Genomic DNA, 23,407 nt, shown 5'->3' on the forward strand with positions numbered 1-23,407 from the left:
ATCAAAGAATGCAAGAGGGAAAGTTTACATAGCCAGGGTAAAAACATATTTAATGCTGTTAATTCTTTTGATAAGGAAGCACTAAATGCAGTTCCACGCTTGTCAATTAAACAAGGAATAAAGCATACAAGTGTAGCCACAGAGTTTTGGGAACAATCATTAAAAAAAATTAGGAGGGAAGTGAAGGGAAAGATAACAAGAATCCCACTTTTAAATCTCAATAAAAACAAACTGAAACATGTTGTTTCAGTTTGTTTTTTCAGTGTGGATAAATTTCTGTAGACAAATTTGATCAAGAAATATTATGGTAAACTGTCCAAGGCTTTTACATAAATGAGAAAAGAGTTCCAACAATGTCAATAAAAAAATTTTACTTTTAAAAGAGAATCTCTGAGAAAAAATTCTTCATGAAACTGGATTTTCTTGGAAAAAATCTCAAAGCAAAAAGAAAGCTTTTAATGAAAAAAAAACAATTATACTTAAAAGGAAAAAATATTTGTGACAAATAACTAACTTAGAAGAGAAAGCAGGCCTATCATTTATTTTGATGAAATTTGCATCAATAGCAATTTTACATTTAGCAAATGCTGGCAAAGTGTCAAAATGAGATTTATTCCTAATTCACACTTAGTGTACACAGCAAACACAACAATGAGGGATTATCACAGTCAGATGAATTTGGCATCAGATAAACTGTTACCCAATTTACCTGAAAAAGCTGTCATAATTATAGACAACACACCCTCTATCATTCCATACACTTAAACAAATCACCCAACTCATCATTCAGAAAACAGGAAAAATGGACTGGCTTTCACAGAATTCTCAAAATAATAATATATATATATATATATATATATATATATATACACAAAGGGTACTAGGAAAGTTTTGCAATATGACGCAACAATGAATCACAGGAAGCTGCTTGTTGCTGCATGTTGAGACATGTTCATACGTGCATAGTAGCCGCCGCGCCAAGTCGATGGGCTCAGTTATTCATTAGTAGTGAGAGTGTAAAGTGCTTGCGATGGCATCGTGGTCACGAAATGAGATAAGGACAGTTTTGCGGTATAATTTCGTGCGTGGTTTAACCATAGACCAGTGCTTAGAAGAAATGACTCTTGCACTAGATGATGATTGTCCACATCGTACAACGATATTCAGGTGGTATAGAGAATTCCAAAGGGGAAATTTTACTCTGGAGGATTCTGAGAGGCCGGGAAGGCCACGAACGTCAGTTACGGAGGAAAACGTTACTGCTGTGAGGAAAATGCTTGACGGAAACAGGCGAGTGACCTACCAACAGATAGAGGATACTTTGGGCCTAAATGCACCAGCAATTCGTTCGATTCTGCAAGATCATTTGCATGTGAAGAAACTTTGTTCTCTCTGGGTGCCGCATCAATTGACTGAAGAGCAGATGACACGACGTGTGACTTGGTGCCGGGAGATGTTAAAAAAGTTTGATAAGGGACAATCTCGGTATGTGAACAACATCGTGACAGGTGACGAGACTTGGCTGTACTATTACGATCTGCCGACCAAGGCTCAAAACAAAGTTTGGGTCTTTGATGATGATGACACACCCGTAATTGTCAGAAAATCCCGATCTGTAAAGAAGAAAATGATAGCTGTATTTTTCAAATCGAGTGGAATTGTGGAACGTGTCGTTTTGGACATGCAGAAGACAGTCACAGCTAAGTGGTATACTGAACAATGCCCGCCTAAAGTCATTGGATCTATGAAGAACCTGCGGCCAAAGTCAAGAATGGACACCTGGTACCTCCATCACGATAATGCTGCAGCTCACCGCGCCAAAGCCTGCACCGAATATTTGACCACGACAGGACTGAAACTTCTCGAGCACCCTCCCTACAGGCCAGACCTTGCTCCCTGCGACTTTGCACTGTTCCCGCATGTGAAAATGAAGCTAAAAGGGAGGCGGTTTTCCAGTGATGAGGACCTTCTACGGGCTTGGGACAACGAGTGTGCTTTACTCCCTAGTGAAACTTGGCAGAATTGGTTTAAAGATTGGTTTCGGAGGATGGAGAGGTGTATTGAATGTAGAGGAAATTACTTTGAAAAAATTAAATAAACAAAGCTGTATTGCAAAACTTTCCTAGTACCCTTTGTATAACTGATTTATATATTATTACTTTTTATAATTAATTTTGGTACTACTTGGGAGCATCAGGTTTGTGGTGACCCCCAACCAACCAATAGTTACATATAAAATATAAATCTAGCCCTGGTATGGATAGCCTAATATACCATAGATATATATAAATATAAAAACAACAAAATAAATGTAAAATTTAAAGCATATTTAGAGATATTTAGAGAAAAATGGAGAAAATTGTAGAAAATTAACATTCTCCCTCATGGCCAAACATCTGCTACTTCCTCAGGGGCTTTGAGCAGACATATGGCCATACTAGAAGAATGTATTATACCCTACAAGCCACCTACCTAGATAAACAAATCACAATAGCAAACGACTTAGCACACACCAGACATTACGATAAAAGAGACCAGTTTAGCTTCCCAGCTATTAAACTAACAAACTGGGAAACTAATTTAGCCAAGAATATACGTGGAAACGTGATCAGAAACCAAACCAAAAGAATTATACACATATACAACAACCGAGAAAACATGATGGAAGCTTTAAAAAAAACTGAAAAATACCCTCATCAATAACAAAATACCTGACATTTACATCAGACACCATATAAATGCAGCCGCACCAAGTGAAACTCAAACAGCAACCAACTAACATTAATCCTAAAAGAATCATACAAAAAATCTTTTCCATGGAACATAAACACTCTAATTAGAGTTGAAAATTGGCCTCCATTTGAACCCCACGCATAGGTGAGGCTTATCACCTATCTGCACGGTACTTGGATGTCCAAAATCAAATCCGCACTAGCAGAGTTATTACCATCATGAATGTAAATACACTGGTCATCATCACTATGCAAGTATATTGCATTCCACAAAAGCTAACAAATAGAATTAATTATTACAGAATTAATGCAAAAACGATATTTAATTACAAACACGGAATATAACAAGAAACCAGGTAAGATTCACAGATTCACAATGAAGGAGACTGTATATATATTTGTAAATAGTTATCCCAAAAGGGCACATACATAGGTTCTTGAGGTTGTCACAGACATTCTCCCAGATATGCCAGACAAGCTGTACTTGCTATTGGGAGTCTAAATCGCTGATGGAACTGATATTTAGGTGACACTCGAGTCAAGTGGACACAATTTCAGCAAAGCCCGGACGGTCTGTGAGAGCCAAATCCTCTGCTTGCACATTCACGATGTGGGACTGTTAGTAATCCTGGGTATAACCCCATGTGCAAACACACTGTGGATGACCACCCAGGTGCTAACCAACGTAAGCAGGTGCCAAGGTGTGGCACCCACACCACATGGAAGAATTCCACCCCTCTGTTAACAGATAATAATGGGTGGTAGATGACCATCATCAACCAGTGCAATACCACCACTTTGCTTATTGGAGGCTTGAAGTAGTGGAACCCATGTTTAGTCTCCAGAGCTAAGTTCCAGTCAACCCTTCCCCATCCCTTCCATCACGCAGTATGACTGGTGACTTTTGAGGTTATGATGCACATCATGGTGAAATCAAATATTCCTTACATTTCGAGGGTACAGCTATAAAACGGTGTTCGCAGGCCGGCTGCTAGTTAGTACACCAGACCGAACCTATTGGTAACTCTTTAGGAGGCTTCCGGATCAGCTAGTGTATAATCTTGCTACCTCTACTCTGCCAAATAGTGACTGGAGGGAGTCCGAGTAGTGTGTATGCGGGGGGCATTGTCGAGACCACGTTTTGTCAAGGATCAGGGTATATTCTTACCAAGTGTATGCCACATCCAAAAATTTCATTACTTCATACAGCATGTCCCACCCACTTCTTACTATTGAATACACCATCAATTGTCAAAATAATATAGAAAGCTTATCTACGAAAAGATCTAAACCTCACAAACACTTCCTAATTCACTTCACAAATATGTGGTCTCAATTCTAATCTCAACAATGTCCATTTCCACTTGCAGTCTGCCAAACCCCGTGTACTTTTTCTGACAGAATCACAGTTATCGGTTGATTCAACTACTGCTCATCTCCGATGCCCAAATTATTCGATGTATGATTCCTTTTGCCTCAAAGGTGGTACTTGTGCATATGTCCGTTCTGATATTCCCTGTCAGAGACTTGGCAATTTGGAATCTCGTCTCTTCGATCTTCTCTGGCTTAAAATCTCTCTACTTCATTGTGTCAAATTCATCTGTTGTCTCTACTGTTCTCCCAACTCCACTAATCACTTGGAGCTCTTTGACTTCCTCTCTTTGCAACTTGACTTTCTCCAGTCCAACAGGGAGGTAATCTTCCTTGGTGATTTTAATGTTCACAACTCCAGCTGGCTTTTGTTTTCTAGTTACACTGACCCAGCTGGTCGAGATGCTGAGGCTTTTGCAATTACTAATGACCTTGCACAGATTGTTCATTTACCTAAAAGAATACCGGACAATCCTAATTATACAGTCAACACGCTTGATCTTTTTCTCACAAACAACCCTTCTAAGTACACAGTCAAAGTGAAAGGTTCTTTAGATCACAACTTGGTGATTGTCTCTTCTTCAATGGATCCTTTATCTCATGACTATTTCCAACTTCTTGTTGTTTGGCATTACAAGAATGCAAAATGGGATGACCTGCGAGATTTATTTTCTTCTTTTCCTTGGTCGGATTACTGTTTCAAAACTTCTGATGTCAATGTTTGCTCAGATCATGTCAGTGAAATTATTCTTGCAGGAATGGAATCCTTTATTCCATACTCCACTTTAAAATCTCATCCTTTATCTAAACCTTGGTTTTCCAATAAATGTGCTAAGGCTGTTCAAGAGAAGAACATTGCATATCGTAATTGGCTTGTTTCTAATTCTTCAGTTTCATTTTCTGTCTACACCAAAGCTTGCAACAATTGTAAAGCAGTTATTAATCAGTCAAAACTAGAGTTTGAACAGGCTAAAAGTAGAAAACTTGCTTCTTGCCCTAATGGTAGCCGAGCATTCTGGCCTCTTACCAAAGCTATTGGCCGCATCTTTTGCCCATCTCTGCTCCCACACCTCTGTCCAAACCAGATGGTTCTGTTGTCACTTCAGCCAAGGATAAAGCTGACCTGCTAGCATCCCATTTTTCTTCCAACTCATGTATTATTGATCTTGGTAAAACACCTCACACCATTCCCAACATGTTCAATTCAATGCCTCCTGTAGTCTTCCGTCAAAAGGATGTCAGAAGGATTTTGACGAATCTTGATGCTAAGAAAGCTCCAGGTCCCGATGGTATTTCTCCACTTGTTCTCAAAACCTGTGCTCCTGAACTTACTCCTATTCTTTGCTGCCTTTTTTCACTTTCTTATTCCAAAGTTGTTTTTCCTTCTGCTTGGAAATTTGCTCATATCCAGCCAGTTCCTAAAAAAGGGTGACAAATCCCTCCCATCCAATTATCTTCCCATTGCAATTACTTCTGCTCTTTCTAAAGTAATGGAGAAATCAATTAACCGCCAACTCTTAAACTACCTAGAAACCTTCCATCTGATCAATGATCGCCAGTATGGATTCTTATTGATCCACTGGTGATATTCTGGCTTATGTTACCCATTTATGGACTAATCCAATGGAAAGGTTCGGTGAAACAAGTAGTTCTTCTTGACATCTCAAAGGCTTTCGATCATGTTTGGCATAAAGGTCTTCTAAACAAGCTTCCATCTTATGGTTTGCCAACTGTTTTTTTGTAATTGGTTATCCAGTTTTCTCTCTGATCGCTTGCTGAGGGTGATGGTAGATGGCTCTCTGTCTTCTAACTTCTCCACTAATGACGGTATCTCCCAAGGTTCAGTTCTTTCCCCCACTCTTTTCCTCTTTTATATATATGACCTTCTTCCATTGACTGGAAATCCTATCCATAGTTTTGCCGATGATAGCACACTGCATTCCACTTTCCATTTTGAGAAACCTTGTCCTGCTCAATCAGCTTCAACTTCTCGAAAATCTCCTACCAATTCCTAAAATGCCGATCTTCAGGTAATTCTCCATTGGGGAAAAGACAACTTAGTTGATTTCAACCCTTCTAAAACTCAGTCTTGTCTTATATCTCGCAAAAAGGATTCTTCTTCTCCTATGCTTATCTTTGGTGACACTGATTTCTAGGCAAAACGATATAGCTCTTTTGGGGATTACCGTGACTTTAATTGTTATTGTTATTTGTTATTTGGTTTTTTAAGAGCATTAGCAACTAAGGCCATATTGCTCCCGGATATGCGGTGGTCATTCCCTGACCTTTCCGCATCCTCCGTATTTGGTGGTGACGGGCTCGAACCCCGGTCTAATCAAGAAACGTGTGCTACGCACTGCTGCTCCTTCCCACCTGGCTACGGAGGCGCCTATCGTGACTTTAATCTCTCTTGGCACAAGCACATTACAAATATTGCTTCCTCTGCATTTAAAAAACTTGGTTTTCCCTTTCGCTCTCGGAGTTACTTTTCTTCCAAACAGCTGCTCACTCTGTATAAATCGCAAATCCACCCTATCGTGAAATATTGTTCCCACATCTGGGGTGGTGCCCCCAAAACCTCTCTCAGGCTTCTTGATTCCATTCAGAAGAGGGCAGTTAGGTTAAATAATGATTCATCTCTAACAGAGTCTCTCCACTCACTGTCTCATAGATGTACTGTTTCTGCTGCATGCCTCTTCTACAGATACTTCCATGGGCACTGTTTTTCTGAATTGGCTTCTATAATTCCTGCTCTCTCTTTCAAAACAGTCCAAACATGTGCAGCCACCAGCCAACATCCATTTACTGTCCAACTTCAAACTTACAGAACGAACCTTTCCTCTTCCTCGTTTATTCATTCAACTGCCATTTTCTGGAACAACCTTCAGTCATAGGTATTTCCTGAAAATTACAGTCTACAGAAGTTCAAGTCCAATGTCAACAAATATCTTCTTTCGTCTTCTCAACCTCCAACCCAAGCAAGGTACTAAGTACTATAGGTTCTAAAACCTCTTGTGTTTGGGCTTTACATAAAAAAATAAAAAATAAAAAAATATAGGGCCGTCATGCCTTAGAAAAGTGTTGCCGATCTGTTCTTTGGGAATTTTTTATGCGCATTAGATTTTGCCTACGGCAAGGTAAACTATCAACACTACAGATAAAACCTGGTACATCTGTGCAATAAATAGTACTACACATATAAAACCTAAAGAAGGCGGGAAAATTTGAACATTTTCAGTCTGACCACCACAGGATATGGAGGTGAGGTACAATGATATTTTAATCTGATACATACCCGTAGGGCTTTGAATCTCCTATCACAGCTTGCTGTCATATACGCAAACCACCCTGTTTATTTAAAAATTAAGTACACATATTTAAAAAATTACTCTATTCCAAATTATTCATAAAGTAATTACCTAAAGTTAACCTAGCAAAACTGGTATAGAGATTACAGAAATGGGTATGTATAATACATTCTTCTAGTATGGCTCTATGTCTGCTCAAAGCCCTTGAGGAAGTAGCAGATGTATGGTCATGAGGGAGAATGTTAATTTTCATTAACTTTCGCTAATTTTCTCCAAATGTCTCTAGTCTTCTTTAAATTTTACATTAACTTTGTTGTTTTTATATTTATATTTATCTATGGTATATTAGGCTATTCATACCGGGGCTAGATTTAAATATAACTAGCAGGTTGGTTGGGGGGTCACCACAAACCTGATGCTCCCAAGTAGTGCCAAAATTAATTACAAAAAGTAATAATATAAAAATAAGTTAAGTACATATATAACCCATGCAAATATAATGTCTAATTGTCACTGTACAATAGCATTAACGTAGCACCTAATACCTTCATTCACACTATTTAAAAATTTAATATTTAAATCTAATTGTCATGAGACATAATTCCAATATACATACAGGGTATTTCAAAAGCAATGGTCAATAATTTAAAGGTGAACTGTACAGACTACAATATGCAAAAAAAGCCTAGTAAACATGAGTCCTTAAGTGAATTGTTTTCAAATTATTGCACATTTCTAGTTGGGATCCACCACTGACTTGTTTAGGTTAGCTCAGTGGTTCTCAACATGGGGTACACTGTAAAATTTTTGGGGGTACACTGTGAGAGCTCAAAAGCCGGTAGATCTAGTAACAAAGTCGCTAAGTTGGCAACACTGCTACTGATTAATTTCTGAGAACTGAGTGACAAAGCACGGTGCTGTAGTTCATGTCTGTACACATTCGTCAATTCCCCCCTTCCCTACCTGAGAGCCGAACCTACCCGAACAGCTGATCTCCCAGTCAAAACATCCATTCTAAGTGAGTGAATGTGCCTTCTTACTGCTTTATGTATTTGTGATTTATTTCACTTGCTTTGCTTAGTTATTTTTAGCCTTCAGTTTACTGTGAAGTTAAATGAACATGTTTATAAAGTGCATGGATAATTAAGAAGAAAAGTAACATGGAGCCAGAGCCGATTGCTTCTATCTACGACTATGTCGTCATCCCACGGGAGTAAAGAGGTGGATTCAGCAGTAACTAAAAGAACGTTAAAAGTTAAACAATCAAGTAATGAAAAATTTTAAAAACATAAACATCATAATCATATTTATAATTTGGCTTTACATGGACAGGAAATTTAGTAAAACCAAATCCACAGTGCGCTGTTTGCTCTAAAGTCCTGTCACAAAATTCTATGAAACCTTCTATTTTATGGCAACACTTTAAAACAAAACACGAGCATTTAAAAAATAAGTATTAAAACAATTTTGAACGTCTTTTGGAAGACTTGAGTAGTAGAAAAACCGTAATTAAGCATTTTTCTGGTGTAGAAGAAAATGAAAGTGCACTTAAAGCGTCTTACAAAGTAAGCCTTCAAATTGCCAAAGCCGGAAAGGTTCACACAATAGGAGAGTCACTCACTCTTCCAGCAGCGGAAGAAGTAGTTTCTTGTATGTTTGGTCAAAAAGAGGCAAACCTTGTCAGAACCATTCCTTTGTCAAACGACACAGTTTCCAGGAAAATTAAAGATATGGCCTGTAATATTAAGGTACTCATTCAAGCTATTCATTGTAGCCCGTGGTTTGCCATACGAGTGAATGAGTCGACGGACGTAGCTGGGCTAGCTCAATTACTTGTTTTTGTGCGTTGAAAATTCCAGGATGCAATATTTGAAGATATTTTATTTTGTAAGCCTCTCAAAACTTCTACTACAGGTTAGGATATTTTTAATATGATTGAGTCATTTTTTGCCGAAAACAACCTTGAATGGAAAAATTGTATTTCTGTATGTACTGACGGAGCAAAAGCAATGAGTGGTTATATCACAGGACTAACAGGTCATATAAAACAAGTTGCACCAGAATGTAAGTTCACTCATTGTTGTCTTCGCCATGAAGTGCTGATAGCTAAATTTCTCCCTGATGATTTGAAAACAGTTCTGGACGAAAGTGTACAAATAGTTAATTTCATCAAAACCCGACTGTTGAAGTCTCAACTTTTATCAATTATATTCCACCCCCTGATGAAGAAATGGGTAGCCTGCATAAGGATTGCTGCTTCACACAGAAGCATGTTGGTTGTCACAAAGAAATGTTATTTGAAGTTTATTTGAACTCCACAATGAAGTACGCCTTTTTTTCATGGACCACAAGTTGACTTTCTTTGAGACTACAAGACTTAGAATGGCTTTTACAGTTAGCATATTTAGCTGTTATTTTTGAAAAGGTGAATATTTGGAACTTATCATTGCAAGGAGACAACGTTGATGTGTTCTACGTTGAGAAGAAAAACAGAGGCCATGATAAAAAAAAAAAAAAAAAAATTCTCTCTGGAAAAATGGAATTAAAAAGAACAGCTGTGACCAATTTCAGTGACTAGATTCATTTCTTAAAGAAAATGAGCAACCGATTGCAGACTTTGAAGACATCAGACAACAAATAATTGTTCGCTTAAGCACTCTTAAAAGGCAGCATTTTCCACCCCCTGATGAAACGCAAGAATGGATTAGAGACTCCCTTCACATTTGATTTGGAAAAATGTAAGCTTCCATTGTCCAATAAAGAAGAGTTGATTGAGATATCTTGTGACAATAGTTTAAAAAGCATTCATTCCAAAAAGCCAATGATTAGTTTTTGGATTGGAGTGGAGAAGAATATCCGACTTTGTCAAGAATTGCAGTCAAATATTTGTTACCTTTCACAACAACTTATTTATGCGACACTGGTTTTTCATCTTTAACTGCCTTAAAAAATAAATATAGGAACAGGCCTGGATGTTGAAGATGACTTGTGACTCTACCTTAGCAAGATAACCCCAACTATTGATGAACTGTGCAAGCGTAAATAAGTGCAACCATCTCACTGATTACCCCAGTAAAATGTTTATAATTTTTATAAGATTTGTTAAATTGTTTATGTCACTCTTTGTGTTTATTGATATATGTAATTTATGAATACAAAATTTAATGTGTATATATGTGTTTTATTTTATTCCCATTGTTATACTATAACTATAGTTATATCTATCTATACAAGGGGATACGTCAACTATATACACACATTTCCATGAGGTACGTGAAGCATAAAAGGTTGAGAACCACTGGGTTAGGCTCATTCTCTCCGTTCCCCCTCTCTCAATGCTCTGAGACGTAGAAGGAATACTAGTACTTGTCAGAGGATAGTCAACATGGAAAGAAGGTTACAGCAACGAAGAGTATGCAGACATGCACTTCATGTATGGTAAAGCCAATGGCAGTGCACCCAAGGCTGCATGTTTGTGCCAAGAAGCATGTCCCTGCTGAAGGCAGCTCAACAGGTGCACATTATCAGGATACATCAATGCCTTAGAGAACATGTATGCTTTGCACATAGAGTACGAGCAGGTAGGCCCAGAAGCATAACACCTGATGTTGAGGAAAGGGTGTTAGAAGAAAGAACATCCTGTAACATGTAACATCTGTAAAATCCTGTGGTGCTGAAATCAAAAATTAAAAATGTATTATCATATGTATAATAAAACCACCTTAGCAAAGGATTCACAGCTTATTGCTAAACTAATGCTCCCATAGTCAGTGATGGATCTTAACAGAAAATGTGTATTATCTCGAAAACGGTTCATTTGCGGCCCGATGTTCACTGGGACTTTTTTGCTTATTTTAGTTTGTACTTTTCACCTTTAAATTATTGACCATTTTTGAAACACCCTGTATATATATAAATTGGATTCCATGCTTGAACAAAAAGAATTACTATTTTAAGATTGCCCCCATACCACTTCAATATTAATGCCATTGAATATGTATGGGCAAACTTAAAAAAATATTAGAAATTTTAATATTAATTAATGGGGACATATCTACGGAGAGATTGCTAGAATTAACTACTCGTGGACTTACTTTGTTCAGTGAAGAAACTTAGAAAAAATATTGTGCTCATGTATCGAATTTGGAAGAATATTGGCAAAAAGATGTTGTGATGGAAGAGTTTTGCAACCCTCTATACCAGGCCTGGGCAAACTTTTGGGCTGAAGGGCCACAATAGGAATTCAAAGAGAAGGCGGGCCGCACGTAAAATACTATTTTTAGATATATATTATTTGTTATCATGAAGAAGAAATATAACATAAAAAAATTATTCTCTAACAACCAAGAATTTAATAAGATGGATGGAACTGTTTTACATCTTTTAACATTTTTTTTTTTTTTATTTTGGGTGTTAATTTTGAGATTCTTAAAACTTCTTGTAAATGTTCATCGGTGATGCTTGATCGTAAAGAAGTTTTTATTTAGATTCATGATGGAAAATGTTTGTTCACATATGTAGGTTGATCCAAAAATAACCAACATTTTCCGGGCAAAATCTTAAGTTCGTCGAATTTGTCTGAATTAAGAGTACTGTAAAATTCACAGATTTCCTCACGACGGTGCAATTCCCTTAAGTCGTATCACACTGCAGATCTATAATCTGAAGCTGTAGTTCACTCGGTGCACTATCAATTTCTATTGAAAATGGGTCGCGCACTATTGCCAAACTTGTCTCAATTTTTAGTCGCCAAATCTTTGTGAAAAGTCAACTTCAAAGCGTTGATAATTTCACAATATTTTTCAAATTTATTTCTGGAATCTTCAGCAACTTCATGGTTGGAAAGTGGTCTACTTTGTTAATCAATAAATGTCAAAGGAACAACTGGAGTTTTAATTGAAATCCATTCAAACTTTTTATCATATCATGGGCATATAAATTTTTCCCGTTGTAACACGGTGTTGAAAGTATTTAAGTGTGTCATGATGTCCAGGGTAAATGCAAAATCACAAATCCAGTTATTATCAGTAATTCGGGAAAGTCCATAATAATTTTCAGTATTTAAAAAATAGAATGATGTCATCTTTAAGATCCCATACTCGCCGAAGAACTTTTCCTAAGCTAAGCCATTGAATTTGGCTATGATAAGAAATATCTGCATACTCGGATTCAACATCTTGAAGAAAATTAACAAATTGTCTGTGTTTCAGGCCCCCTCGATCCGTATTAAATTTACTAGTTTAATAACACAAGATGTGACATGTTCAACTTTTAACATTTTTTACATAATACTTGTCGATTTATAATACAATGAATTGTAATTAAATTATAATCAGGATAATTTTCAGAAATTTTATCCTGAATTTTCTTTAACGCTCCAACATTTTTACCTGTCAAACTTGGTGCTCGGTCAGTTGTTACGCTTACCACTTTGTATCATTGTAAATTATATCTTGTTAAGCATTTTTCAAATATATCAGCTCCCGTTGTTTGGTCTTTAAGAGATTCCATTGAAAGAAGCTCTTCAATAATTTCAGAATTAGAGATACATCCACTTATGAAAATTAATAACTGCGCAGTATTCTTTTGGTCATTACTTTCGTCGAGAGCTATCGAATAGCATGTTATGGATTCTAATACTGATAATTAATTGCTCATGTCAAATTTGTATCGATACATTCAATTCTTCTTACTACGGTTCGCTGAGATAAACTTATATTCTCAAATTTGTGTTTAATGTCAGGACATATAATTCCACAAGCTTCAGTCATACATTCTTTAATATAGTTTCCATCACATAAAGGCTTGTTGCTTTTTGCAATTATATGAGAAATAACAAAACTTGCCTCTACAGTAGCTTCTTGTTCCTTAGTTATCCGCATAAACACATTTTGTTGTCTAGATAAATTTTGAACCAATCCATCAGCAGTTTTCTTTCTCACTTCTGGATTTAAATTGGCGCCATATTCGGAATGTGTAGTAGTGAAACATCTTTTAATATTGTACTCTTTCGACAATGAGACAAATAATCTGTTCATTTATGTTAGCAAAAAAATATTTTGTGTTCCACTCTTCATTGAAGACACGATGCTCTTGTTGAATTTTTCGTTTTTTATTCATTTTTAAAAAGGCGTAAATATTATTTTTATTGCTACTGGCACCAAGATGATAACCGAAGATAACGCAAAAAAAAAAAAAAACAACTGCGGGATGACCATCAGAGAGAACAGATTGGAACTGCGGCCAGTCAGCAGTCCTATCCTATTACTCTGCCACCGCGAGCAAAAGTCATTGTCGTCATCACCGATTGTCTGTTACCGTAGTTTCGCACGGTTAGTTTATAATCGCAAATTATACCGTTATAAAAGTGTCCGTTGGCTCACTCCAGCTCGCGCACAATTTCAAATTCTATCTCAATTTGAACAATACAGAGATGATAAAACAATTTACAAGTCGATAAATTCTATAATGCATTACATAAAAAAATTTATTTTTCAAAAGGCATAAAATAAGTAAACTTTTTTCGAAAATACAATTTAAGCTCGCGGGCCGCACAAAAATGTGCGATGGGCCGCATGCGGCCCGCGGTCCATAGTTTGCCCGGACCTGCTCTATACCAATTCATGACAGTGAAGGTACAAGTTATAGTTCAGACAAAATGATTTATGAACTTATGTCCTGAGAATAAAATGGAAGTCAATTCATTTTACACCATTATTTCCGCTATTATTTCTGTTTACAAGAAATTCAATGTTGTAAACATGAAAAGTAGACTGAATTTTTGTTAAATAAGAAATAGTAATAAAATGTCTACTTTCATTCATTCACATATAAATAGTTCTGAATAGTGTTTAAAATACTTGCATGTTTAATCTAATCACTCCTTTTCAGTAAATCAACCATGTCAATTTGGTCATGCACATGAATTCAGGGTCACATTTCACATGTTGGACAGTATATACGAGTGTGTTTACAGGCTGTTCACATTAAAAATCCTGGAATAACTAATGGGGGGAACCCTACTCCCTCCATCTGAGCTTGGCTAACTACAGACCCAATTGAAGAGACCTTTAGAAATTCCTCCAGTCATTGATGGGATTCAAACCTAGACCTTACCAAATGAGTGACAAGTGGCATACTAAACTGTCAGTGTTTAGGGTCAAATAGCACTGGAGGTTTCCCACAACTCCACACTATATCGTCACAGTAGACGTTGAGGTAAAAATAATTTGGCTACTTGTTTTTTTTTTTTCAGCAACACAGCAATTAGCAATGGACCAGTGCGTATTTTATATTCCATCATTAAAGTGTATTATAAAAATAATGCTTAGTATTACAGCCACTCAATGCTTATTCTGACACTATTTCAACATCAAATGTAATAATTCAATACCACCAGCTCATTTTTCTGGACTACAGTGAAGACTTTATTCACAATTCCTAGATTTGTTAACAAGCAAAATTTTTGGTACTGGTCAAATGAAATTTCCATCCATTGCACCACAAACCTTTACACAGTGACACGGTTACAGTATAGTCTGTAATACAGCCTTTCAGCATTATTGGCCCTTCTTCACAGGATGATAATGAAAATGAAACAACCATGACATCCACCTGATGAATCCATATAATTTCTAATGCAAGAATTAACTCTTGTTTTCTCAAGTTGATGACGTATGGTTCAACAAAATGGGGTATTTTCTCATAATATTACAAATTCTGTAAGACAACTGTTTCCCAAACATGTCATGTCATGTACAGGAATAGGAGCATTCCTTGGCTAGCAAGACTGGCCAAGAAATAATCAGAATCTCAGTGGAAATGCTATGCTGTTCAACAGCCAAATATGTGCTTAAAACTGGAAGAGTTCTACATGAAAATGGAGGTCACCTTGAAGATGTAGCCTTAAAAGAAATAAAATGCCTTGTTCTGTACTTTAATTTACTGTTTATAATTTCTTAAATAAAAGATTTCAATGAGTTTTTTTTTTTTTTTATAATTGCCTATTTCTCTGCCATAACCTAAACAAATCTTGGGGAAGCGTAAGGCTTATACCATTACATGTCAAATGTTTGGAAATTTTATCAATGCACAAGTTGGGCAGTGCAACATTAGAATAGTGGAGCCAGAAAATCAAAATCCTTTTGATATCTCTTCTAGGCTTATTCTAGAGCTTTTAAGATATCACTGATTTATTTCAATGTTACCTGAATGAGATTTGGATTTCCAATCAAATACCAAATAGGGTCAGATAAAATAAGTTCTTATTTAGAATTTAAAATATTCATATTTCATGTCCTTGTAAATTTAATGTTCAGTGTTTTATACTGAAATTCAAATTGTAAGCAATTATGTACAAGTAAGTTTCATAGACCTGGAAACCAGGTGAAAAACAGTTGTAATCAGTCTTCTGCACTAAGCGGGGCTCTGCTGTAGCCACCTTTCCTCTTCAAGAGCATCTTGTGAGATGCATGATGACTCTTCCTATGATTAAAGCTGACCCCTTTCAAAATTGGCCATGGCATACCACCACATTATCTGATGCCACAGACACCATAACAAAACCAACTCCAAAAACTGCCGTTAAAGGAAGATCTGCAACTAGGTGGAAGGATGGGAGTCAATGAACTTTTGGGCTAGACATTTTGCGATGCTGCTTGTATAGCACATGATCGATGAAGTTGGAGGAATTTGTTGGTGGCCACAACAGCTCCTTAGGGAACTATGTGACCGAAAGAAGTTTCATAATAAACTTATCTTACTTTGAATTTCTGTAGATTGTAATTTTTGGGATATACATGTTACAAAAGGTTGTTTCAAAGAACTGGAGTAAAAGAGATAAGTGAACTCAAGGAAATGTTTGGACTGGTGAGAGAGAGAGAGACACACACTAGGTAGAAGCTTGTTTAAAAGTTGTGCCAAACATGATCAAAAGTTTTAGAAATGTCAAGAAAAACTGCCTCAGTTTCAAACTTTTATCCAAATTTGTCCAAAGGTAACATAAGCAAATGCAGTGGATCAACATTAACTGGAAAGAGTTGAGACAAGTGTAATGGAATGATAACTGAAAGGGATGGATGTCACCCTTTTTAAGAATTGGGTGTATGTTGTGAGTAAATTTCCAGTAAGAAGGAATTTATTCCACCATTGGAATAAGAGGGTAAAAAAGGAGCAAGCTCAGGAGCACAGGTTTTGGGACCAAGTGGAGAAATGATATCAGGACCTTATGCTTTGCAATCTTCTGATGGAAGACTGCAAAGCTTTAGGTCCTGATATCATTTGTTCATAACAAATACAAACACTATATAGAAAGGTGACATTTTACCGCCTACATTATAAAATATACGTAGGTGGTAAAATGTCAATTTAATAAATATAAAATATATAAATAGAGTTTGACAAAAAGGGTCAAGACCCATACTGAAGGGTTTTTTTTTTTTGTTTTTTTTTTTCCCTCAATGCTAACCCTAAACACAAAATAAATGTGTTAGAATTAGACTTGAATTTCTCAGATTGTAATATCTTCAGAAACCACATAAGGAAGATGGTTACCCTAAAAAAGAATCAGTCTGGAGATGAGATGGAATAGATGCTAACTAGTTACATGTGTTCTGGGTGGTTTAAAAGAAAGATATGAATTGGAGATGTTGATTCAAAAGAACAGTGCCCACCAAAATATCTACAGAAAAGGCATGTAGCAAAAACTGAATGTCTGTGCGAGTAGAGCGAGTCTATAAGAGAGGGATCATTAACTTGACTGTTCTCCTTAGGATAGGCTATGATTTAAGTTTGGGGGAGTATAAACCAGAATATGGGAAAAATATTCAACAGTAAGGCAGATTTCTGATTTGCAGAGTAAGCAGTTTTTTTTCAAAGAGAAGCCAAGTTTTTTCGGAACAGCAATATTGTGATATGCTTATGCCAAGAAAAGTTAGTCAGGATTATCTTAAATAAAGGATAAGACAAATGGTTAGCACCTTCAAATTTTTTATTTATTAATATCAGTTTAATTCCAAAGAAATAGTCCTTTACAGCTATTCAATCCAACTAGAGGAAGATAGATTACAACACAATCAAATACAACATTAAAATACTATATATAATTTATGAACAAGAATAATTTAAAAAAACCACTAAAATGCATGGTTGGCAACCCTTTAACATTTGCATGCTTACTGTGAGTGCAGTTAAAATACATGACTACAGCCGACCAGGCTAGCCAGGTGGGTAAGGTGCCTGATTGGCAACCCAAAGGTCATGGGTTCGAATTCCACCTCGGGCTTGGATCAGAGTAAAATGCAAAAACTTTGGGAGGTGCATTATGGCCACAGAAGCCGATGTGCCAACAACTAACGAAAAAAAAAAAAAAACACGACTACAAATTGAATGAATTAGTTCATTGTGACATAAGAGGTTTTGACTGACGTAGATCCATTCCACAAACAATAACTTTCTACTATGGGATGTTGAAAGTGGATCTGGGGTAAGGTTGTTGGTTGGGTTTTCCTCATGTACTTTTCTTAAAGCTCAATGAGGGCACAAGTGTCCAAAAGCATGGCAGATATATGGATCTTGTTATTCCTCAACTTCTGAGGGATAATGGACAATCTATCAAATAACTGATGGAATTAAATAGAAGCAGGGGATCCAGGTAGATCATGCTTTGCAAGGTGGAGGTTTAGAAATGATATTAATATCTGGAAAGATAATGGTTTTTTTTTTTTTTTTTTTTTTTTTATGAGAACCCCAAACACGAGAGGTATTAAACCTATAGTACTTAGTACCGTGCTTGGGTTGGAGGTTGAGAAGACGAAAGAAGATATTTGTTGATATTGGACTTGAACTTCTGTAGATTGTAATTTTCAGGAAATACATATGAAGGAAGGTTGTTCCAGAAAACGGCAGTTGAATGAATAAATGAGGACGATGAAAAGTTGGTTCTGTGGGTTTGAAGTTGGACAGTAAATGGATGTTGGCTGGTGGCGGCACGTGTTTGGACTATTTTGAAAGAGAGAGCGGGAATTATAGAAGCCAATTCAGAAGAACAGTGCCCATGGAAGTATCTGTAGAAGAGGCATGCAGCAGAAACAGTGCGTCTATGAGACAGCGAGTGGAGAGACTCTGTTAGAGATGAATCATTAATTAACCGAACTGCCCTCTTCTGAATGGAATCAAGAAGCCTGAGAGAGGTTTTGGGGGCACCACCCCAGATGTGGGAACAATATTCCATGGCAGGGCGGATTTGCGATTTATACAGAGTGAGCAGCTGTTTGGGAGAAAAGTAACGCCGAGAGCGAAAGAGAAAACCAAGTTTTTTAGATGCAGAGGAAGCAATATTTGTAATGTGCTTGTGCCAAGAGAGATTAGAAGTCAGGGTAATCCCCAAAAGAGATATATCATTTTGCCTAGAAATCGGAGTGTCACTAAAGATAAGCATAGGAGCAGAAGAATCCTTTTTGCGAGATATAACACAAGATTGAGTTTTAGAAGGGTTGAAATCAACTAAGTTGTCTTTGCCCCACTGGAGAATTACCTGAAGATCGGCATTTAAGGAATTGGCAGCAGATTTTCGAGAACTTAAAGCTGATTGAGCTGGACAAGGTTTCTCAAAATGGAAAGTTGAATGCAATGTGCTATCATCGGCAAAACTATGGATAGGATTTCCAGTCAATGGAAGAAGGTCATTGATATACAAGAGGAAAAGAGTGGGGGAAAGAACTGAACCTTGGGGGACACCGGCATTAGTGGAGAAGTTAGAAGACAGAGAGCCATCTACCATCACCCTCAGTGAGCGATCAGAGAGAAAACTGGATAACCAATTACTAAAAACAGTTGGCAAACCATAAGATGGAAGCTTGTTTAGAAGACCTTTATGCCAAACACGATCAAAAGCCTTTGAGATGTCAAGAGCAACTACTTGTGTTTCACCGAACCTTTCCATTGAATTAGTCCATAAATGGGTAACATAAGCCAGAATATCACCAGTGGATCGACACTGACGGAATCCATACTGGCGATCGTTGATCAGACGGAAAGTTTCTAGGTAGTTTAAGAGTTGGCGGTTAATTGATTTCTCCATTACTTTAGAAAGAGTAGAAGTAATTGCAATGGGACGATAATTGGATGGGAGGGATTTGTCACCCTTTTTAGGAACTGGCTGGATATGAGCAAATTTCCAAGCAGAAGGAAAAACACCTTTGGAATAAGAAAGTGAAAAAAGGCGGCAAAGAATAGGAGTAAGTTCAGGAGCACAGGTTTTGAGAACAAGTGGAGAAATACCATCAGGACCTGGAGCTTTCTTAGCATCAAGATTCATCAAAATCCTTCTGATATCCTTTTGACGGAAGACCACAGGAGGCATTGAATGGAGCGTGTTAGGAATGGTGGGAGGTGTTTTACCAAGATCATTAATACATGAGCTCAAAGAAAAATGGGATGCTAGCAGGTCAGCTTTATCCTTGGCTGAAGTGACAACAGAACCATCTGGTTTGGACAGAGGTGGGAGCAGAGATGGGCAAAAGTTGCGGCCAATAGCTTTGGCAAGAGACCAGAATGCTCGGCTACCATTAGGGCAAGAAGCAAGTTTTCTACTCTTAGCCTGTTCAAACTCTAGTTTGGACTGATTAATAACTGCTTTACAATTGTTGCGAGCTTTGGTGTAGGCAGAAAATGAAACTGAAGAATTAGAAACAAGCCAATTACGATATGCAACGTTCTTCTCTTGGACAGCCTTAGCACATTTATTGGAAAACCAAGGTTTAGATAAAGGACGAGATTTTAAAGTGGAGTGTGGGATAAAGGATTCCATTCCTGCAAGAATAATTTCACTGACACGATCTGAGCAAACGTTGACATCAGAAGTTTTGAAACAGTAATCAGACCAAGGAAAAGAAGAAAAGAAGTCTCGCAGGTCATCCCATTTTGCATTCTTGTAATGCCAAACAATACGAGGTTGGGAATAGCCATGAGATAAAGGTTCCATTGGAGAAGAGGCAATCACCAAGTTGTGATCTGAAGTGCCTAAAGGACCTCTCACTTCAACCTTGTACTTAGAAGGGTTGTTTGTGAGAAAAAGATCAAGCGTATTGGCTGTATGATTAGGATTGTCCGGTATTCTTGTAGGTAAATGAACAATCTGTGCTAGGTCATTAGTAATTGCAAAAGCCTCAGCATCTCGACCTGCTGGGTCGGTGTGACTAGAAAACGGAATCCAGCTGGAGTTGTGAACGTTAAAATCACCAAGGAAAATTACCTCACTGTTAGGAAAGTTGGACTGGAGAAAGTCAAGTTGCAAAGAGAGGAAGTCAAAGAGCTCCAAGTGATTAGCGGAGTTGGGAGAACGGTAGAGACAACAGATGAATTTTACACAATGAGGTAGAGAGATTTTAAGCCAGAGAAGATCAAAGAGAGGAGATTCCAAATTGCCAAGTCTCTGACAGGGAATATCAGAACGGACATATGCACAAGTACCACCTTTGAGGCGAAAGGAATCATACAGCAAATAATTTGGACATCTGAGATGAGCAGTAGTTGAATCAACTGATAACTGAGATTCAGTCAGAAAAAGTACATGGGGTTTGGAAGACTGCAAGTGGAAATGGACATCGTTGAGATTAGAATTGAGACCACGTATATTTGTGAAATGAATTAGGAAGTCCTTGGGAGGTTTAGATCTTTTCGCAGATAAGCTTGCTCTATTATTTTGACAATTCATGGTGTATTCAATAGTAAGAAAAAGTGGGTGGGACATGCTGTATGAAGTAATGAAATTTTTGGATATGGCGTACATGTGGTAAGAATATACCCAGATCCTTGACATAACGTGGCCTCAACAATGCTCCCCGCATACACACTACTCGGACTCCCTCCAGTCACTATCTGGCAGAGTAGAGGTAGCAAGATTATACACTAGCTGATCCGGAAGCTTCCTAGAGAGTTACCAATAGGTTCAGTCCGGTGTACTAACTAGCGGCTGGCCTGCGAACACCGTTTTAGAGCTGTACCCTCGAAATGTAAGGAATAATGGATCTCGCCACGACATTCATCATAACCTCAAAAATCGTCAATCATACTGCATGATGGAAGAGATAGGGAAGGGTTGGCCGGAACTTAGCTCTAGAGACTAAACATGGGTTCCACCACTTCAAGCCTCCAATAAGCAAAGTGGTGGTATTTCACCGGTTGATGAGTCATCTACCACCTAGTACTGCCTGGTAACATAGAGGGGCGGCGTTCCTCCATGTGGTGTGGGCGCCACACCTCGACCCCTGCTTACGTTGGTTCACACCTGGGTGGTCACCCACCATGTACTTGTGCATGAAGGTTATACCCAGGATTACTAACAGTCCCACCATCGTGAAGGTGCAAGCAGAGGATTTGGCTGTCATAGACCGTCCGGACTTCGCCGAAATTGGGTCCACTTTGACTTGAGTGTCACCCGAATATCAGTTCCATCAGCGTTTTAGACTCACAGGTAGCAAGAACAGCTTGTCTGGCATATCTGAGAGAATGTCTGTGACAGCCTCAAGGACCTAAGTTCAGACAGTAGTTGGAAAAGGGTTACAGACAGTAGTTGGAAAAGGGTGACAAGGTTCCTGCAAATGATATGGTGGCATCATGGTAACATATTTAGATTGGTAAGCAGCACAAATTTTGAGAATGTGTTTGGCAGACCTGTGATAATGTTCTGTCAACCATTTTAGGAGCCAGTATTTGAGGGATAAGAATTTGGATTGGAAAGTTGGAGGTGCAGAAAACCATACTCTGAGATATAAGGGGAATTGGAGCTATGCAAAGGAGAATATAGCTAATGACAAATGCCAGTTATGAAAGTTAAGGTCTTCCACTTGACTGCTCTTATAGATAAATGGGTTTTTGTACAAGTGGCTTTAAAATGAGGCAAAAAGTCAAAGTATATTTGAAGTACTAGCTAGTTAAATCAAAAAATGTTAATATAATAAGAATATTCAAAATGGTGTAATTCTGACATAATAAATGCAGAAATTGAATACAATTAACCTTACAGGAGAAACATATGACAAAAAAGAGAAGTGGCATACATTATGCTTTTAATTACAAAGCACATCAATTAAAGAAGGGCATACCCATCAATTAAGGGGTCCATACACTAATGTAACACTGGACTTAGTATCTTGACAGTTCTTATCTGTCAAGATACTAAGTCAAGTTCAGTGTGACATAAATAATGGTGGGAAAGTAAAAATAAGAATACAAACCAATTAAGTGTGACAACTACAACAATTTATGATTCCAATTCACAAAACCAATAGTGATGTTGTTAAGCAGTTACAACCCACATATCATCATGGGAGATGAATTTTCCAGAGAGGGGCTGGAACTTATGGTGAATCATTTACATGGCAGCATCAGTTCGTGATTGATTAAATGACTGCTTATATCACGATTTAACGGGTCCATACAGGGGAAATAATATTCTTAACCTCATTTTTTATTAAGGTTTCAATTAATACTGCGCACTATTCCATTAAGGGACCACTAGCAGGCTGTGATCAGGGTATTAATATAAGACATATCTAGAGATAACCATTAAGAGAAAGGGCAGGCATTTAATTTTTGCAAAAAAAAAAAAAAAAAAAACCCCTCTGGGCTGTTAGTAATTTAGAGTAATATTGGAAGCTATACATATTTTTACACCTTAAAGGAGTATTGTCTTAGATCAAAGTGGATGACCAAAGAATTGACAGTCAGTAATAGAAAAGAAAGTTGCACAGGATGTATATAAATATCAAAGTATCAATTATTAATCTTTAATAAAGTTTCTCAGAAAGTAAGAAAGAAGACACACTGAGGAAAACTTTGAAAAGATTTTGACAAACAGGATCAAGTGCAACAAACCCTACTTTCACATGAGATTGCCTACTATTAACTAAGTGCCTTGAAAGGTTGTTGGTGAGGAAATGATAAAGTGTTAAATATATGATTAGAATGGCATTCTAGCAAGTAAATGTAATCCCA

General features: G+C 37.4%; 1 protein-coding gene across 1 annotated transcript in view; it reads right to left on the reverse strand.

The window, feature by feature from the left end:
* The window catches only part of gpp (DOT1 like histone lysine methyltransferase grappa), a 241,475-nt gene that overhangs the window by 116,648 nt on the left and 101,420 nt on the right, over positions 1-23,407 (reverse strand). The window lies entirely within an intron of this gene.

Source organism: Mastigoproctus giganteus, chromosome 5, assembly GCF_048544385.1.
Source record: "Mastigoproctus giganteus isolate SK-2022 chromosome 5, ASM4854438v1, whole genome shotgun sequence".
Taxonomy (NCBI): domain Eukaryota; kingdom Metazoa; phylum Arthropoda; class Arachnida; order Uropygi; family Thelyphonidae; genus Mastigoproctus; species Mastigoproctus giganteus.